Source organism: Octopus bimaculoides, chromosome 6 (assembly GCF_001194135.2).
Source record: "Octopus bimaculoides isolate UCB-OBI-ISO-001 chromosome 6, ASM119413v2, whole genome shotgun sequence".
Classification (NCBI taxonomy): Eukaryota; Metazoa; Mollusca; class Cephalopoda; order Octopoda; family Octopodidae; genus Octopus; species Octopus bimaculoides.
In genome coordinates, this window is record NC_068986.1 from 4,577,380 (window position 1) to 4,599,450 (window position 22,071).

The following is a 22,071-nucleotide window of genomic DNA, read 5'->3' on the forward strand; positions in this document are numbered from 1 at the left end:
ATATATATGTATGTACGTATGTATGTATATAAATACATACATACATATATTTATATATAAATACATACACATATATATATATACAGATATATACACACACACACACATATATATATAACCATGTAACACAAGCCTTCTGTAGTTTTTCACTCTTATTATCTTTTATACATCCAACCACGTGCTTTCACATACCAACTTTCTCACACATACACAAGTATATATATTTTTTCCTCTCCTTGTTTCTTTCTGTGTTCCTTTCTGTTGAAGAGCGTAGGCTCGAAACGTTAAAGACTTTCTCTATTCCCAAGCGTTATACTAATACATCCATTTGTTGTTTACACCACCTGTCTTCGTCTGTTGTTTTTTCGTGAATTCTCCCATGTATATATATATATTTGTATACACATGTCTACATATATTTTAATATTTCACCTGGAGATAACATTACAAATAACTTAGTGTTAGAACTGGGATTACATATTCTTCAGAATAAAGCTTTGAGTAAAGAGCATAATATGAAATTAAACAAATGACAAAGGAACAAGAAATTATGCAATGAATTTCAGTAGGTTACAGTTGTTTCTTCTATAAAATGCAATGCAGCCAAAGGTGAGTGCTTGTGTCTGCAGATCTTCTAAAATGAAGTGCAAGTTTATTTGTGAAAGCACTTACATATATATATATGGCCATATTCTTTTATTCTCTTACTTGTTTCAGTCATTTGACTGAGGCCATGCTGGAGCACCACCTTGAACAGTTTTCGTCGAACAAATCAACCCCTGACTTATTTTTCAAGCCTAGTACTTATTCTATTGGGTCTCTTTTGCCAAAGTTATGGGGACCATAAACTCACCAACACCAGTTGTCATGTGGCCATGGCTAGGATAAACACAAACACAAAGACACACACGCACACATATATAGTGTAGTTGTCATTTTGTATAGTTGTCACTAAGGTGACAACTATACTTGTTGCCTTTCGATTGTAAATTTGGATAGCCACCTAAATAAATTTATTTATATATGACGGGTTTCTACCAAATCCACTCACAAGATACGATACTTACCCAAAGTTCCACACTGTGTGACTGAACCTCGAGCCATGTGATTGTGAAGCAAGCTTCTTACCACACACACACACACACACACACACACACGTATATATACACACATATAATGGGCTTCTTTTTTCATCTGTCAAATCTATTCATAAGACTTTGATTGATCCAGTATGATCATAGAAGACATTTGCCCAAGGTGCTACACAATTGGACAGAACCTGAAACTGTGATTAGAAACCAAACTTCTTGGGCACTCAGCCATGCACCTAAGTGTAATTACGTATTCAGAGTTCAATCCTAGGTTATCCACAAATTAATTTTATTTTACTATCAGACTTATAGATTTGTATGACTATTTTGAGAAACCAATTAACTATGAAATAGTTTCTCAAAATAGCCTAAATAAATTAGATAAGTTGTTGTCTCTTGTTCAGTCTTGAGCAGGTGTGGAAACCCACACTTGTTATTACAAGGGGTTAATTACGGGTGCATAAGAACCTACAGGCATCTTTGTAATCACAGGATTTTGGATTTGGTCTACTGTGTGCCATCTTAAGCAGACTTAGACTGCATGATGTTATGTGAGTAAAGTTGGTAGATGGAAACTCTGCAGAAGCCTGTCACTTGTATGTCTCTCTGTGTCTATGTCTCATAACCTATCAGTGAGATAGAGTGACCACTAAATTATATACCTAACTTTGAATACTGGGGTTGGTAACATCATCATCATCATCATCATCCTTTAATGTCCATTGTCCATGCTGGCATGGGTTGGATGGTTTGACCAGAGCTGGCAAGCTGGGAGGCTGCACCAGACTCCAGTCTGATCTGGCATGGCTTTCTACGGCTGGATGCCCCTTCCTAACACCATCCACTTTACTGAGTGTGCTGGGTGCTTTTATGTGGCACCGCATGAGATGATATTGATAATATTGATTGAAACTCTTTCAAGACAGTGTCCCTGCATGATCCGAGGCCAATGAACAAGGAGAAGTGTTTAGAAACTCTACCTGCAAAGATCTGAAATTTTATTATGGGCAAAATTTCACCCATGAACGAGGATATGCCCATCACTATTCTCTAGAAAACTGTTCTGCTTTCTTGTTATATTGAAATCAAAGAATACAACCTGCTTAAAGTACATAAAATCATTGAAGAAAGTATAATAAAGCTGTTTAGAATATGAGAGGGTAACTTCTCTGAGAGTAGATAGTGTAGTTGCTATTTTGTTGTGCAGTGACTTGTGTTCCTCAACAATTCTGAGAGCTCTGCCAGTTTAGTGCAACTTCCTGGTAGGACTGTTTATGCGAGGTGGGGGTAAAAAAAATAGACCAAAATAGTATGGCCTGCCTCTTCCCAGAAGTTAAAAAAAATATAGGTTTGCAAAGTGCCAACACGCCTTCCTAGATAAAAGCAAAGATATAGAAGCATTAATAATAACTAAAAACCAACAAGGCCTGAGAGAAAAGGCGACATAGTCGAGAACAATGACGAAAAGTTATCAATAGCTCATTCTTCATAGGGAGGAAAGAGCTTAACTAAGTAATCAACAAGAGCACTTGTGTTGACCTACTACAACTTTTCACATTTTTACCCTGTCTCATAGTCTGTTTATGTTGACAGTGTTGCATATCAAAGCACTTAAAGTAAAAGTAGGGTTCCCTTATCAACTGATTACTTTGTCTTTCTGTAAAATAAACTTCTTTCCAGGATGCTCAATTCCAAATGTTGAAGCAGTGGAAAACAGTGGATCACATTGTACCAATACATTATTTCATATTTTAGTTTATTGATCTCTGAAGGGATGAAATGTAAAACCAACCTTCAAATGATTTTTAAACATGGAAATTTGCTTCTTTCAAATTCACTACTTGCCTGCCACAATATTAATGGTCTTTAATGTAAGAAACGAGAAATATTAAAACCATAAGCTACCTCATTTTCATGAACTTCTACTGAATATACCACAACCTCGTAAGTGTCTTCTCATTCTATGTTTTGGCATCTATTTATCCTCCATAATTTAGTTTCGATGGTTCAACAAATGTTGACATTGCTGCCCATATTATTGAAATTAGTTTTTTAGCACCGAGTACGGTGCTGAAATAGTAGAATTGATCATGTATTGCAGTTGACTATTGTTTAATTCCAGCCTTGAGCAAGCAAGACTGTAATTAAAAGCCTTCCCTATCCCCTTTTTTATTTAGACTACATTATTCTATGTAACTATTTTTTAAGACAGTAGGAAAAGATTTGAAGGACATTTGACTACTGTTTGTACCAGGTCAAACAACTAAGAAGAAATTCCTTATTGATTTATTAGTAACATGTTAAACTATCGACTCATGAATCATAAATCTAAGTCTATGGCAGATTTCTGTTGTGACTATTGGTGTGACACTTTATTTCTACTGTTGTAGAGTTAGATCTCCTAGCTGTAAGGGGTTACATCCTTTAATTTTACGGAGGTTGGGTCACTTAGGTGTTGGGTTTGATCCCCAGCTACAAGGAGATTGGGCACCCCAGCAGCAAAGTTGAGATTTGTCTGCTTTATCAATAATCCAACAACAGTATTCTTCTGTTGCTTCTTCAAAGACTTCTTGATCCTGTCAGCCACCCTTTTTTCTGCTCTTCTGTCGACCACCCCTGTCCCTTAATTATCTTCCAGCCTTACCTTTTTTTGACCATCTGCCAACGGCCCCTTTCCTTGATCCTTTTTCAACCACTCCTTCCCTTGATTCTCTGTCACCCTTCCCTTCATCATCTGCCAACCACCCTTTCGGGTTCCAGTCTTGCATTGACACTGATTATCAACATGTCCAAACATGTGACATAACTAGGAAAAATGATTGATAACTTATTTTCTGAGTTGTTTAAAAAAAAACAATTCTAGACACGTTATATATTTTCATTACATGCTAAGACTTGCTATTGGCTTAATTTATTATTTGCCCCTAAACTGCCATGTTAGAATTTAAATGTTTTCCAATTATGTTATACTGTAACAAGCTTGTAAAGAAGGATCTAATGGATTTATGGAATCCTAATATTTAGTTGGTACTTATGTCATTGTCCTTAGAACAATGAGAGGCAGAGTGCGATTTTAAGCCAGGATGTCAAAAAACATGACAAATCACTCTTGCTGGCGGAAACCACATACTAAGCATAGCTTAACAAAGACTGGCCCTTCTCTTTAGGGCTAGAAAGTAATTCATCCTCCAACAATTGCTGATACTCTACAAAGCTCAAATGAGCTCCTTAATGGAGCATTGCTCCCACTTAGGTAATGCTGCTGCTACACAATCCAACTTCCTGGAGCACATCAAGAGAAGGGCCACTCAACTGGCCTTTCTATTAGTATGTTCCACTTACACAGACACACTTTAGCCTCTAGCCTATAGCTGCTTATCTTCTCTTTCTCTCTCTTTCTCTCTCTCTCTCTCTCTCTCTCTCTCTGTCTCTCTCTCTCTCTCTCCCTCTCTCACTACTGTAATAGCTGCTATCCCTTGCAGCTGGCTAATCTCATATCGCTTCCTTTTATTCCACTTACCCACTCTCAACTCACTCCACCCCCACCCCCATCATTTTTGTTGTGTCCTTCCCTCAACCCACCCAAGAGCCCCACAATAAACATTATGACCAGTTTCTCTTCACCAGGTTATTGGTTTTCTAGAACGTTCTCCCTGCTGATGTCTTTCCTACAGATTTTGACTTGCAACTGTTTAAACAAAATAGCAACAACATCAAACCCATTAGTGTCAGAAAGCAAGTAAAAGGAATGGGCACTGCCCTTTCCTACAGACTCAGCAAGTAAAAAATAGGAAAATCATTAACCAAGCATTTAATCTGGTGCTTTACCATTCCATCTCACTATTAGAAATAAATAGATCAATAAAAATATGGCAAACATGTATTGCTGCTCATGCTGACAACTTCTAATGTAGCACTGATGTTTATTTATTTTAATGTTACAGTATCAAACTGTTTATTTGATTGTTTCTAGAACAAATTTCTGTAATAAAATGTAAAATTAATGTTTATAAGTCTAAACATATAATTGTATTGGTCTTGTAGATAATTTGTAGTGCTACATATTTTTACATTTTTTCTTCTTTGGCTTCTTTTTTAGTCTATAAGTATTTACACCACCACCACCTTCTCACATGCTTTGTAAACACAGCATTAATAGATAATATAAATAACACTGAAGGCCATTGTCGGTCACACAAGATTGCTTAAGAGTCTATTAACTCTCTGAATATGACCGTGGAGCCCAAAAGGTCAGCATTAACTTTGTTGGTAAACCTTATGGATTAGAGGTGTCTCATCAGATACCTTTTGAAATAACCAATCACACATCTGAGAAATTGTAATGATTGCGTAGTCTCAGCAACAAACTGAAATAAATAGAGAATTATCTCTTGTGAAAGAGCAGAGCGCATATCAGTCGTAGGGCTTCACATGAATATTCCATCTACTTAACCCCTTAGCAACTTTGATATATAATCTTGCCATGCAATTTAGATACTACACCAGGGATTACTGGATTAGTTATAGTTAGATAATATCTAGCTGGAATCAGTAAAAGTTATACTTGCTAATACAACCACAAGTTGATAGATTAGGAAAGAAACTTGGATATCTGCAGAGATTTTCATCAGAAGTAATAAATATATCTCTAATACCTGTTATCAAAATGCAATTATCTGAGCTAATGATACTTACAGCTCAATATTGTTGTATTTATAATGTCGTCAATTTTCTTAAACCAGAATTAATTGGATTTGTTTTTCTTAATCATTCCATGCCATAGAGCATATTCCTGTTCATCATATTCTATGGTGGTTTATTTAGATGATGTTTGTTACATGATAGAGAAAAAACAGTTGCTAATCCCTTATTCAAGTCACCCCCACGTTTTGAAGAAGTAGTCACTCCCAGAATCCTCCAATAGCTCAGTACAGCTAATTCTGAGAGTGAAAGAAATCAACTCCCAATATTTGACTGCTACTTCATTTATCAATCTGAGGAATGCAATGCAAAGATGACTTCAGCAAGATTTGAACTCAGAATGCAAAGCGCCAGAACAACTACTGCAAGGCATTTATACAATGCTCTAATGATTCTGCCAATCAACTACCATAATCAGTCACAGACTCAGTCAAATCTGAAAATGGTGATCTCTTTGTATGTCAGTAAAAAGCCAGGCTGTGCAGCAAACAGCAGGTGGATTACATACATCATAGATTAAATTCTAAAGTTTCCTTCCTGTATTATAAGTCTCCCTAATGCACTCCACCATTTATGGAAACGTTCCTCCTATTCATCAGATCAGTTTTCAAAAGGTCATTCAATTTCTAATCAAAATCATTATCACCACCGCCATCCTCTTCATCATCATCATCATTAACAACAAGAAATTACTATCAGTAGGAGTGTCAACATTTTTTCAAATACCATTTACATTATTGCTTCCTTTATCACCATCAGCAATAACAACAAGATCACTGTCATCTTTTCTATTCGCCTGTTATTACTATGTTGTTGTTTTTATCATAGATTCAACAACTTTATCACAGTTACAACTGAAACCATAGTAACAATAGAAATGTGGAAGTTTTGACGATGACTATACATTCTGTTACCAACCGCAATATTAGCAGATTGAAAAATTAATTCTTAATTGTTGTAGTTGCATAATTTTTAAGTTATATAAATAAGTCTTAGCTTGATATATATCCAAATTATTTTGAAGGTGGCATCAGCCTTGTAGAAATGTCATTGATCCTTCAGTTTTAATATGTCTCAGCTATTGGAACACATGAACGAGTAATGTTAACATATTAGAAAATAACAGATTTTTTTTTTTTAAACCAAGTCATATAAAGACAAGTATGTTGATAGTCTAACACATTAATAGTCTAACACATTAATAGTCTAACACATTAAACATCATTATTCTTTTTCTTTTTTTTTTTGTTACATGTTTCAGTCATTTGACTGTGGCCATGCTGGAGCACCACCTTAAAAGGTTTTAGTCAAAGAAATCGAGCCTAGTACTTATTCTATCGGGTCTCTTTTGCCAAACCGCTAAGTTACAGCGATGTAAGCACATCAGCATCGGTTGTCAAGCAATGGTGGGGGTACAAACACAGACACATAAATATACATATATATATATATATATATATGACAGGCTCTTTTCAGTTTCCGTCTACCAAACCCACCGATAAGGCTTTGGTTGGCCCAAGGCTAAAGTAGAAGACACATGCCCAAGGTACCATGCAGTGAGACTGAACCCAGAACCATGTGGTAGGAATGTAAGCTTACCACACTACCATGCCTGCACCTACTATTGTTATATTTAATTATCATCATTTTGAGATCAAAGCCTGGAAGTGTGGCTATGGGCTGCACAGGTTGTCTCTAGCGCAACATCTCATCATATGTTGCAGGTTTTTGTTATCTCCTTTATGAGGATCAGCCTTTTGAGATCAGAATCCACTACTTCTCGCCATATCTCCATCAGCCATCCTCTTCCATAGGTTCCTTCAGTTTGGATACTCGTCGCTTGTTCATTCAATTGTCATCCATTACTTATGTAATAAATCCAGACCAGCTCTTGTACACTATCTCAGATTTCTTTTTATACCCAGTATTTCTCTCAGTTCATTTGTGCTTCAACATACAAGCAAACTAGCATTACATATCCAGCAGAACATGCTCACCTTATTTCTTTTCAGCCTTCACACATCTTCCATATTCAGGCCGTATTTCAGTTTCATGCAACATCACCCTCCACACACAAGCACTATGTGGTAGTTGTGAGTGTCACCTTCATACAACCAGTATCATTTGTTTCCAATATTGTACAGCAATGTCTGGTCATTTCCAATATTTCCAATGTCAGGTCAAGTGAGGAAATACTACCTCGCTTGGAAACAAGTGAGGGTGGTGACAGGAAGGGCATCCAGCTGTAAAAAATCTGTCTCAGTAAACTCTGCCTGACCCACGCAGGCATAGAAAAATGGATATTAAAATGATGAAATGAAACTAGGGAGCCTTCCAAATATCCGAAATGATTTATTTCATGGATGCTCTCACTACTAACAACTCTTGTGTATCTGCAGCAGTATCATAATTGTTGTTGTCATCAGTCTAGCTACCTATATTATTCAAGTAGATTTTCACTATAGCTTTTACCCTACTTATTGAATTCATATTTTATTTTTAGGTTTTCACTATTGATACAAATCTCCATATTGATATTATTTTTTCTTATTCCTTTAAGAAATCACCTCAGAAAAATATTCACATGTATATACACTTTATCTATCTCAATCTTTCAGAAAATGTCTTTTATTTTTCTCTGTTTCCCGTCACTAATTTTAATGCATTTTTTTCTTCTTTGTTCTTGGTGTATAGATATATCTCTGGATTATATTTGCTACCAAGTCACCCACTATGAATAACCAGGTAACTAAAAACCGTTTCAATTATTGGAATATTTGCCATTCTATAGATTTCTTTTTTTTTTTTATGTAATGTAAGATATCATCATCATCATCATCATCATCATCATCATCATTATCAGTTAACATCCATTTTCATGCTGGCATGGGTTGAACAGTATGACAAGATCCAGCAAGCTTGCAAGGCTGTGTCAAGCTCCACTGTCAGCCCTAGCATAGTTTCTATGGCCAGATGCTCTTCTTAATGCTTGCCATTTTACAGTGTGTACTGGGTGCTTTTTTCTCATGCTACTAGCACTCGTAAGGTCACCAAGTGACTTACAAGACAGGAAGAAAGCAGGAAAAGGAAAAAGAAAAACTCCCTCAACTAAGTATCTGAGAAGAAGGAGATGATTTTATGCTAAGTGTTGAGAGGCTAAAGTACACTAGAGGAACAAGTGTAGGTGTCTAGCTATGGAGAATATACATGACTAGTCTACATTTTATAAGGGTGGGTGAGATTAGCTGGAAAGTAAGATGGTAGTGATGAGGTACCAGAGAAAATCCTGAAGGTACAAGAAGAGTAGCACAAGAGAGGATGCAGACAGTGAATCAGGATGGGGAATATCTAAAAATCATTAACAAACAAGTATGACCTAGTAATATTCTTTTGCTAACTGTTTTAGATGCCTATGTAGTCACAAGCAGATATAGGTATGCTTTCAGTCCTCCTTCCTTTAACCCAGCAGAACATTGAGGCTGAAGAGAGTTAGAGTGGCACCAACAGCAGTGAGCTGGTACTCATTTTTAGCTGAACGAGACTGAAGCAACATAAAATGAAGTACTTTGCTCAAGAATTTGAACTCATGACCTTATGATTGTAAGGCCAACAATCCATCTACTAAGCTACTTTGACCATTTTGTGTGTGTGTGTGAAAAAGTCAAGTTATATAGCCCTGCATTACTTGAAGTTTCATGAACATAAATTTACAGCCTGCACCTCAGGTGTCCAGTGTCTGAGTAGAAACAAATAAAAATGGCTTCAAAATGAGAACAGTTGAAGGCTTCAATCAGTCAGTTGAGGTCATTGTTGGAATTGACAGTACCATATATTTGGCAGAAATCAATATGATTGATCACTTATTGATAGATACTTCTGGTCACAAGCTGCTAAGTATATAAAGCAGCACATAATTAATTTACACCCATTTCTGAATATTGCTCCTTGTGACATGATGTATCATGGGAGATACGCTAAAGGGGTTTTCTATTACATTCTGTAAAACATTCCAGAAGTATTAAATTTATAAAAGAGGTATACATTACATTTGTGACATTCATACTTTCACAGGAACCTTGGCATTTTGTCAGTAGAGTCTACTCATGGAATCTGTATTCTAATCAATTTAATCAACTATTTTAATACATTATATGGTTATTTATTTTTTACAAAATCTAAATGAAACTAAATAAAAATTTCTGTTCGAGTTTTATATTCTCAAGTTAAAATGTTCTACAAATTTAATATATTTTCTACTATTCAATATATTTTAATTAAACTATTTTTAAGTAGCTTAATTAAACTGTTTTAAAAATTAGAAAGTTAGGTAAAGTATTTTTTTTATAGAGGTATTCTTAAAGTTTTAATTTAAAAAGGTGTGATTTATTAAAGTTTACCACAAATTATCTTTGTTTTATTTTATGTCAATTCTCTTTTAATGCTAGCAAGAAGCTGATAGTTTTTTTTTCTTTCTTTTTACCTCACCATGTATTTTACAGAACAAATATTTTATACCAAGCAGTTCTTGCTTTTCATCAGTCACTCTTTTGTGAAATGTGACTGCTTTGCTAAATGACTAATTATCTTGTAGATATATAAATAGAACAGCAGAGAAAAAGGTTTTGATTTAAAAAAAAAATTTAAATAAACTAGCATAAAAGATGCAGTGAAATACCTGGAAAGTGATCTATAGAGTAATTGACAATAAAATTATTCAATAAGCAACAGATCAATAGTTCAGATCACATCAGTGGTCTGGTTTACCTTTTCTATTTCAAATGTTGAATATAATTTTACTGTGAATATCTTAGCAGTTATTTCTTTCATTCATACGCAAATATTAGTTTTCTTTCAATATTGACATTTTCCTTGATACTTGTAGAGTAGGTCAGGCTTACTAGAATTTATAAGCCCTTTTCCAATACTTTTTTTTTATTTTTGGCCTATGTAAAACATAAATCAAACTTGTTTCTAGAAAATTAGGGCATAAATTTCATCGTCATCACTTTTTCTATGCTAATTTAGTGTATTGGATATATGTCTGATATATCTCTGTCACACAGCATCGTTTTATTAGTGATAAACAAAGTTCTTAGATCTGATATAATCATGTTTTGATGTGCTATTCCATCAGGCATTCTAAATTATATTAGAAAGGATTCCATTCTTTCCTGACTGATTCTCAACTTGGATGTTTTTGCAGATCAAGAAAATTAAAGATTGCATCCCTCTTGGCTGACTAGACCCTACTTGGGTTCAATAATTTTTATCTTCTCCCCATATCAAAAATACCAACTAAAACTTAACTTTTAACCTTGGTTTGCTCTGGAATGTGCTGCTGCTACAGCTCATCACAACCACTATTTCCTTCTCTACCACCAAAATGGATATAACTTTAATGTAACAGCCTTCTGCTCTACTTGTAACCAATGCTAGAAAGAGCATTAAGGCACACCAAGACAGGCTATGCTGAATCTGTTTAAAGCAAATTGATCTAGAAAGGTTTGGTTCAACTTAATGATTTGGAGTAGTTGTTAAAATAATGAACCATGAGAAATATATTCTTAAAAGGCACACCAAGGCTGGATGTTCTGAATCTATTCAAAAACATCTTGATCAAGAAAGGTTTGGTTCAAGTGAGTTATGGGGAGTAGCTGTTAAAATAATTCTATTCTCACAATGGCCTTGAAGTAATCTTATCTTCAGAAAAAGCTAAGCTACTTGCTCAAGAAGCTTGCATCAAATTCCACTCTAACCATTTTTTGCTTTCAGCTCTCCAACTTGAATTAACTGCTTTGTTTCTGAATTTGGAGAGTCAATCAGGGAGGCTTCCAAACTTATAAATGATCTTAATCTGTGAAATGCTAGATTGGTCCTGATCAAATCTAAGTTATTTTGTTGAAAACCTATCCCATGAGATACTTCCACTTCTAGCAAGATTTTACAACTGTTGTCTCAAGAAAAAGTGCTCACCTAGTTCATGAGAGAAATCTGTAGTTTGCCCAGTTTACGAGTTCTCCTTTCCTCTAACACTTTGCCGAATAGTGACCTGTGTGCCCTTGCTTAGGGTAATTTCAAGTAAAGGAAAGTTAATTTTCATTTAGATTTAGTATTTGGATTCAACCATATTAAATTCTTAAGTGTTATGCCAAAAGAATTAAAAAGCTGAGTATATCATCTGGAATTTAGTAATTGTCTATTAAATAAAAACGAGAAATTATTTTGACATTCATCAAACTACATAATCTCTATGAACTGTTCATTTATCAATATAGATTAAAGCCAAGAAAATTTTAAGCCTTGACAAGTGCTGTAGGTTTTAATACAAATTTATTGCTAACATGAAATCATGATATTCACATGTTTAACTCTTTTGGTATCAACCCACCTGAGACTGTCCCTGATTGTATGAGAGAGAAAAGAAAACATGTTTCAAGGTGTTTAGCTCCAAACCGCAAGCCATAATTTTATGTAAGAATCTTTTGTCATGTTCCAAACATCAGTTTAATAATGGAAGTTATTTTTGGTAATTTTTAAAATTAATTTTTTTTTAAATTGTACTTCAGTTGACATTTTGTCACAAAAGGGTTAAGGTATTGACCTCTGCTATATAATTATGACTTTGCGCTGCATCACTGAACTTCCTCTGCTCTATTTACTGAACAGCAGATCAGTTAAAATAAAGAGAAAATGCATAAAATGCGGGCCAACTATTAATGAACAAAGGCAAACATTTTTCCATATTAAAATAAGTCTTATAATGTAGAAGTAAAACTTTAAAAAGGCATCAACATCACACAAACCCATTTCTTTTTTCTATAAATTTAAAGCTGTATGTCTAAGTAAGAAATATATGCAAATGCTACTTAAGGTAATAGAAAGCTAAAACACACAGGACGTTGTTTGTGGGAGAATCTAAGGTATGTACGTTATTTGTAGTAGCAACTCATTAATTTCTATTATGGTTAGTTCTGAAAATTCATGGTTTAATTAGTATGAAAAACTACTGAAGAAAACTTAGGATATGACAAACCACTTTGTTAGCTTAAAATTATTTTTAATAAATTAGTATAACACATCCCACTCATTGCTACAAATGTAAAAATAACAACATTATAGTAATAGATAGTGATGATAATAATCGATAATATTAATACGCCAATTTGTTTTTTGTATGTACCTGACGCGTGTGTCATGCTTAAGAGAAAGAAATTGTTGAAATAAATTTTGTTGCTTAAATAAACATTTTTAACCACATCTCTTGTAATTTCTGGAAGACATTTGAAACTGCCACCTATGTAATGTATTACTACTTCTCAATACCCATACGTACTGGGTCACTGAAGCAGCAACAGTCTTAATGATAAAATCGAGATACTTAAATTTGACATGTGTGCCAAGCAAAGGAGAGAGGAAGTGATAGAGAAAGAGAGAGAGAGATGATGGCATGGAACTGAGTGGCTGATAGGTATTTGAATTCCTTTCTACGATTGAACTGAAATTGACCCCTGGCTAGTAAAGGCCCAACCACACACACATTTGTTATAGGTTTTCTACCCATTTGAATTCGGCCATACACCAGATAACATGGTCAGCTTTATGTTCCAAAATTTAAATTTTGAATTTGTTTTTATTATAAAATTACACCTCAGCTAAAAAACATCTATTGGTTTTCGAATTCAACCATTTCTTTCTCTTTCTATATTTTTTGTTAAGTTACAATTTCTCTGTTTTGGTCAGGATTTTTCCATTTTCTTTTTTCTTGTATCACGTAATGCATGAAGACATTTAAAAAATAATTAGATCCATAGAGCTGAACAAAATCGAAAATATTAATTCTATTTCATCTCTTTCCTTAATACTAACAAGTGCATAGTATGAGAGTGATTTGGCTGTTATTTCTAGAAAATTGAACAACCAAACAGAGTTGTTCAATTGGCTCATTTGTTGATGTGTGTAAGTAAACAAAAACTAAAACACACACATGAATGTATGTGTGTGTGTCTACAGAGAGGAAGTGAGAGAAAGAGAGAGAGAGATGATATAAAAGAATTTAAAAAATACGAGAAAAACATTCCATACCACTAAACCAAGAGGGTTCTCTGAATATGTACAATGCATTTTAAGGCTAAATAGTAATTCTGTTTGCATTTGCATAACTGAAATATTTTGGTTGGATTATATAGTTATCGGTTTTACACTTCTTTCTATATTCTGTGACTGTTGCAATATACTTTTCTACTATAGGCACAAGTCTTGAAACTTTTGGGGGAAGGAGGCCAGTCAATTAGATAAACCTCAGTAGGCAACTAGTACTTAATTTATCAACCCCAAAAGGATGAAAGGCAAAGTCGACCTTGACAGAATTTGAACTCAGGACATAAAGACAGACAAAATACCACTAAGCATTTCACTCTGCATGCTAACGATTCTGCCAGCTCACCACCTTTAACTGTGACAGTACAGAAAGATTTCTCATGGCACCAGCACACAATATACAGATGCTTACATTTTTTATATTTTCCATGAATTTTTCACGTGTCCAGCTAGTAATAATAATAATAATAATAATGGCTTCTTTTATTTGTCATTAGAACATCTGCTGAGGTGGTCATTATGAAGATACTTTTCAGTTTGTGAAGATTTACATAAAGATATGAAGGAGTATTCAAAAGTATACAAAATATCTGAATACATTGAAGATTCAGTCCACCTGGCACAAGAGAGCCACCAACTAGGCAGCTCTCTTGTACTAGGCAGACTGAATCCTGTACCAGGTGGAACCCACAAATCCAAAATTACTCTGACCAATAAAGGCACAAGCTTTTGCCCACATGTTGTTTACCAATCAACAGGTACATGCTTAGAGTAGTTCCATTCACTCTAACCATTTTTTTGCCAGTCAGCCACCTTTTGGCACATTTGCTGAGGAAGTGATAATGTAGGTCACATGTTATATAAAAAATTGGGTGTAAAAAGGGGCATATTTTATTTATTAAATATTGTCAAGGAAAAAAAATTAAAATAAGTCATTGTGTGAAACATGTTGTAGCAGTAGTGCTTTTTCGTCACGAATGGTAATAAGGAGTGAGTAAAGAAAGAAGAAATGAAAGGTAAAAAAGATATACCATAGTGGGGTGATAAGCAGGAAGTGTGACTATCAAGCAGTAGTCCTTTGAAAAGAACTGTGTGAGGTATGTGGGTGTGTTAGTTGTAGGGAGTTAAGAGTATATAATCAAACAGGTGTAAAAATGTGTGTGGTATGTATGGAGTGAAAGATAAAAATGAAGTGAAATCTGTATGAAATGTATTTGTTGAGTCGGGTATATGTAGGGAAAGCAGGTGGTGTGAGGTACATGTGTATATGGGTAGATAAGTGAACTTTGTGTAACTTTACTTCCAAGTTAGTCTCCACCTCAGAGACAGCAGTGGCAAAACCATTGAGAGTAAGAGATTACTAATTTGGTATGAATGGGATGGAATGAGGTGAATTAAAGAGTGTCAGTTGAGGTGGAAAGATTAGAGGAGTTTCATTTTTAATATTTACTCAGTTATAAGTTGGCAAGCTGGCAGAAACGTTTGCATGCCAGGTGAAATGTTTATCGGTATTTCGTCTGTCTTTACGTCATGAGTTCAAATTCCACCGAGGTCGACTTTGCCTTTCATCCTTTCAGGGTCAATAAATTAAACACTAGTTGTGTACTGTGGTCAATCTAATTGACTGGCCCCCTCCCCAAAAATTTTAGTCCTTGTGTAGAAAAGAATAAAATAAGTACCAGTTGAACACTGGGGTCGATGTAATCAACTTACCTCTACCCCTGGAATTGCTGACCTTGTGCCAAAATTTGAAATCAGTATTTCTATCTAGAAACAAATATTTCAAGGATACCTACTTTCAAATAAATTCCCCTGAAATAGGATGTAATAAATTTCAAATTTAAAATCAGTAAAACAAAATATGTTTAACATTTATGCTAAAAGGGTAAAAGGCATCTAGAAGGTTTTTTTGAAGAATGGTCAACAGTGTCAGATCTATTGACAACATTGTCCTACTTGTGGGTAACTTAAATGAATGGAAAATTTTGAAGTTGAATGCAAAAAAAAGTGTGAGGATATGGTTTATCCTTTATTTTTAGCAAACCCGAATTGATAATTACCTCAGGAACATATGATCAAGATTATTTTACAGTAATTGATAATCAAACTGTCAAAGGGGTGAATCAGTTTTGCTATCTTGGAAGTATTATTACAAATAATTGTGATGCATAAGAAAGATAAAAAGGATTGCATTAGCAAAATCTGTTGTTTTCTCTTTAAATTGCATTTGGTAAAAATCCTCCAATAAGTAAAGAGGCCAAATTGAAATTGCTGCACACTGATATTTCCAACAACAACGTCTGGATCTGAATGTGGAATTTTTAAGAAAGAAATAGCTGATAGAAAAACGATAATTTTTTCAGGTTTGGTGTTATAGAAAAAATGCTAAGAATTACTTTGATAGAAAAAAGACACATAAGTATGTTGGATGTTTTTTTATAATTTAGTGAAGTATTGTAAAACAACTGGATTGGCAAAAACTTAGGTATTTGGGGCATATCAAGTGTCAAAGGTCTGCAAAAATTGTTGGTCACTGAAGAAACCTCTGAAAAACAGCAAAGAGGAATACATTTTAAAAAAAATTGTTTAATAGTTATTTCAAATTTTTGCCACAAGGGCTGCTTGAGGGAGGTGGAGATGAGTCAATTACCGCAACCCTAGGGTTCAACTTGTACTTATTTTATTGATTCTGAAAGGATGAAAGGCAAAGTTAACCTCAGCAGAATTTGAACTCAGAACGTAGTGACTAAGCATCTCATCCAGCGTGCTAATAATTCTGCCAGCTTGCTGTCTTTATAAACTGTTTAATAATGTGGAAGAAATAACAGGATTGAAAACAAGAGAAGAATTGGTGAATGAACCACTCACACTCCAAAAACTGGCTACTGTTGAGGATGATCTTTATCACAATTTTTTATCATTTTAATTCTAAAACTATCAGAAACGTCCGTGTTTATAATAATAATAATGTTTTTTTTTTTAATTGAGAAAGAACTGCATTAGAGCAATATGTTTATAATTTAGCTGTACTCTATTTTCTTCTCAGTTTCATATCTGTTCTCATTTAATTTGATTATTGTAAATTTAATATTAATTATCACATGCAGTAGCTGTGAGAGTAAGGTATTGAATTATAGAAAATATGGTTATATATGTGAGCCTTGGTTTAATAACTTGTCTTGATGCAGTGTATCTGTGAACAAGACAGTTCCCATTAGACTAATCATCTAAGCTGGTACTGCATGGTTGTGCTATAAATGCTCAAAAGTAAGAAGTGTCTGTAAAATAAAAATAATTAACGATGCATTGGTTTTCAGTGCTCACTTTAATTCCTCCACTAGGAAATCTTACTTGCAATAATAAAAAAGATTGAAGAGGTGGGGCCTCTTCTTGATGGGCATCTGCTTGATGCCATAAAATCCAGAAGGTTTACAGGTATCAGTCTGGCTAGTTGCTATGAGGAGTAAAAAAATTTGACATTTTGTGTTGAAATCCTACCATAGAGACTGGTCAAGTAATGGTACGTAGAAGTGAGTAAAAAAAAAAAGAGCAAATAGGTTAAATGTTAGAGACAGGAACTAGATGAGGAGGTAATCACAGTGAATATGTGAGGCAGTGAAGGAAGAGGGTTGAGGGAGGGACGGGTGGTAGAAAAGAGACAAGCAGTTGCTGACGCAGATGCTCACCAGTTTCCTTGGATTCCGGATGTTATCCATTCTTAATTCCATGGACACCAATGATAAGCACTTTCTCAATGAGCCAAAGAGGTCTATCAAAAGACAGAGCATTAAATCTTACTGCAACCATTGTATGATGCCATTTATGCAAAAGTATACATTTCTGCTAGCCTTTGTCTGTTTGATAATAGCTAGAATTATTAACAGTAGAAAGAACAGCCAGTTGTAAAAATAGTTGTTACAGTGACATGAAATTGTACTAAATTATGCAATCATTGGTAGCAGAGGAAATAGAATAAGTGTCAAGTAATTTCCAAAATTGGTGACAATGGCAATTATTTATGTGCAGAAATGTCTTAGTTTAGTACCATGTGGGGAAATACCAAGTTTGACAAATAATTTTTCAAATATGTAACTAACATATTTTCTCCTCATACAAACAGAATTTGTGTAAGTGGCCATCTTTTATAAAGTTATTCCTATAATTTACTACTCAAGATGAGAAAGAAAATTTACTTATTAATGATAAACATTAATAAGAAATTTTTCTTGCGATAAACAATTTTTCAACAATAAGCAGTAGAATATTCTTTCTCATAAATATGGTGATAATATATTCAAAAACTTCCTAATAAAGTTTGTTTCCACAGTTATATAGAATTTTTTTTCTTCATTTTGATTTTGTCCAAACTTTTCCACTCTTCAACAGGAATTAAGATATTGGCTGATATAAACTGTATTTCTGTTCTAAGAAAGAATCCAAAAACTTTTTTAGAAGCTTCAATAAATTCTGCCTAATTTACGTTAGAATTCTTATAGTCTTTTACTTATTGTTATAACTCATAGGATTTTTCTTTGTTTTGAAATTTTATTTTTTTTTAATCTAAAAATAAGTTAAGCTTAATTTTTAACTTTCTGGTATTAGCTTTCAATGTATTATTATTTTTTTTTTTTTTCTGGATACATTCACAAACTTCAATGCCTGGAATAGGAATTATCTTGTTTATCACAATAGTCAATAGACTCCTGCATGTCATTCCTAGCTACTAGTAATAGATATTGTATGAATAAAATTTAGCTCTTTGAAATATAGGTGAGCTTTCATCAAGATAGAAGGGTGCTATCACCACCAGCTGTGATTAACTGCTATAGAAAAATACATTTTATAAAAATTATACAAAAATACCTGCAGTACAAAGGATTCAGTCAATCTCTGTAGCCAGCTATACAATTCTTTATTTCTTGCAAGACATGCTTCAATACACACTGTCATACTGTACCTAACGTTACTTTATCTTTTGTCTTGAAATTGTCCATTCATTATTATTATTATTATTATTATTATTACAAAAGAAATTGTTGTTACTACTATCATCATCATTACCACTACTTCTACTACTACTACTAGTCTAATTTTGTATGCAGTATTTCAGTTTTGGCGACATCTTTTTATATATTTTTTAATAATTTTTGTATTGTTTTTTTTGCCTCTTTGATGTTTTGTACCATTTGCATAATTATTATTAGTCTTTTCAGAAGTTTGAGCGCATTTCTTTATTTTATTTTTTTAGATATTGCCTGCTTAAATCTTCTGTAATAAGCCAGCATAACTATATGATAAATATTACTGCTACACGCAGTGTATGTATGTGTGTGTGTGGATGCATGCATATGTGTGTGTGTGTATACAGTCACCCACACACTCATACACATATATATAATATATATTTATGTGTGTGTGTCTGAGTGAGTGTGTGTGTGTATATGTATATATATATATATATATATATATATATATATATATATATATATATATATATCAAAGAATTAGATGTGCACTTAATACCACATCTTCAAATTGTTCATGCAAAAAATATCATCATTGATTACAAAATAATGGAAGGTTCTCCAGTGTTTTGTATGAGTATAAAGTACAAAAATGATTAAAATTTATATTACATTGTGTGTGTCTATGCACACATTTCTTACACACACACACACACACACACACGTCAAATAAAAGCAGTGTGAAGCCTGACATGTAATCAATGGGCTCAGTAGTGATTTCACATTCCACTTCAGTATCTGGTGGTGTACAACAAAGGACATCCACCACAGGATAGGTTAATATGTGGAATACATACAGAAAGCAAGTGTGGTGTTCAGTGCCTTGGGACACATACACGTGTTTCAACAAATTGCCCTAATAATTACATGACAGTTGTAGAAACCCTAATATAAGGTTGCAATTTATCTTATCAGTGTTCCACAATAGATATACTATATTTATTGTGGAACCATGATGATATGAGTTGCGATATTGTATACTGTTCTTACAACTGTTGTGTAATTATTACAATGATTTGATAAAACACGTGTATGCTATAAAGCTTTGACTACCATTTTGTTTTTGCATGTTATTTTATATATATGTGTGTGTGTGTGTACATAGTGTAAGGCATAATTTTGAAAGAGAAATGACTAGATAAAATGATTAAGGTAGTCAGTGTACAGTAGACTAGGCATGAAAAATACAACAGCAACATTTATGTTAGATTAGGCTTCTCAACTGGCACTGCCATATGAACAAAGGGACTGATTTTACAAAGACTTTTTGCAGATTACTTCAGCAATGAATGATATTGACCTTATCTTTGTGGTCGGTAACTTCAGCTGATACTATGTTGTGCATGGAGTCTATGGCTTTGGTTCCAAAATGAGGAGGGAACAAGGTTGTTGGAATTCTTTGATGCAAATACCTTGGTTATCTGCAACAATAACTTTAGAAAAGCCTATCAAACATCTGGTCGCCTGTCAGATTGACTACATGCTCCCCGGAAAACAGGATAGAAAAATAGCTGTCAATGCAATGTCCTTCTCTGGTGAAGAATGTATAGGGTAACATAGGTAAGTAGTTAGTAACTTCAGACTTGGAGCTATGAAGACCTAGATACACAAACTAGTCTGGAAAGGAAAGACATGAAAGCTTAAAGATCCACTGAACTGTCAGAAATTTAGAGATGTACTTGTTGAAGCAGTTGATGAAGAGGAGGAGGAAGAGACAGACACATAGCATATGGAACAACTGGACATTTCTAAACCGACTTTGCATTTCAACTGCATTTTGAAACTTTCTGTAACTCTTCTAGATTAATTTCCTTTATTCAGTGCTCAGTCTGGCTCACTTCGTTATTTTTAATAATAAGTTTAATCTCAAAAGAACTGAAAATTGAGTTCTCAGTCATTAAAGTGTGTATACACTTTTTGGGACACACTGTATGTTTGAGTATATATATATATATATATAGATATACAGGGCAGGGAATCGTCAATTAGTAATAAAATTAATAATTAACAATTTTGCCGGGTAGCTCAGTATGAAAAAACCTTATCGGTAGAACCATTTATAATCATAAATATATAGGGATTAGCAGAATCCTGCTTCTTCAACATACTGAGAATTCTCAGTATGTTGGAGAAGCAGGATTCTGCTAATCCCTATATATTTATGATTATGAGTATATATATATATTTGTTTGTGTTCATACATTTGTGTATATACCTAAAGTTGTATGTGTGCATGTATGAATAGTAATGTGTGTGTGTGTGTAGATACACTCACACACACACATGTATACACATATATGCCTACACACATACATTTATTTTAAAATACATGTCAATACATATATTTTGAAAGGAAAGTTTCCCTGATGTAAAAACTACATTCACCACGTTCATTTATTGCTCTATCCATGTTATATAAATATTTCTACAGGCATATTTAAGATACAAGTAATGTGTTCTGACTTGGACAATGGAGCAAGTTCCATGTAAATGGTTGCTATTATAAATGATATCCATTTGCCAGTAAATTAACATGGATTACAAACAACAAAAATTATATATATATAAATTGTCCATTAGTTTCCTCTACAACAAGTCTTAGGGTCATATTTTGTTATAGTCAATATAAACAACCTCATGTAATGGTCAAAATCTAATTGAGGCTAAACACTAAAGACCCGTGTTTTGGAATTTGGAAAATATACTGTTTAGATAGAAATATTACAGTTGTCATGTTTGATGTGAATATGTATGGTAACAGAATTCAATCACAAGTATAATACTTTCCCTGTCTGAATAACTGGAACAAATAACCAGAGGTATTTCAGTATGTGTGTTGTGTGTGTGTTTATGTACATATGTGTATGTGTGTGAGTGCGTATGTATATATATATATATATATATATATATATGCATGTATATTCTTTATTTAGTTTGTCTGTGTATGTACACATATGTATATACAAGTGTTACTTATGTTTGTGTGTGTGTGTGTGTCTCCTGATATCTGATGGGATGGATGCATCCTATGCAGCCTCAAAACATTAGGTTATGTGGAGAATTCTAGTTGGCCTCAGGTCAACTAAGACCCTTGTGAGTGGATTTGGTTGATGGAAACTGAAAGAAACCCATCATATATATATATATATATATATATA

General features: G+C 33.8%; 1 protein-coding gene across 5 annotated transcripts in view; it reads left to right on the top strand.

The window, feature by feature from the left end:
* LOC106875251 (protein-tyrosine sulfotransferase 1) overlaps positions 1 to 22,071 on the top strand; it is a 503,452-nt gene that overhangs the window by 377,109 nt on the left and 104,272 nt on the right. For all 5 annotated transcript variants that reach the window (XM_052968563.1, XM_052968566.1, XM_052968565.1 and 2 more), the window contains one exon: positions 8,487 to 8,537. The gene's annotated coding sequence lies outside the window, so the exon portion shown is untranslated. The remainder of the gene's footprint in view (positions 1 to 8,486; positions 8,538 to 22,071) is intronic.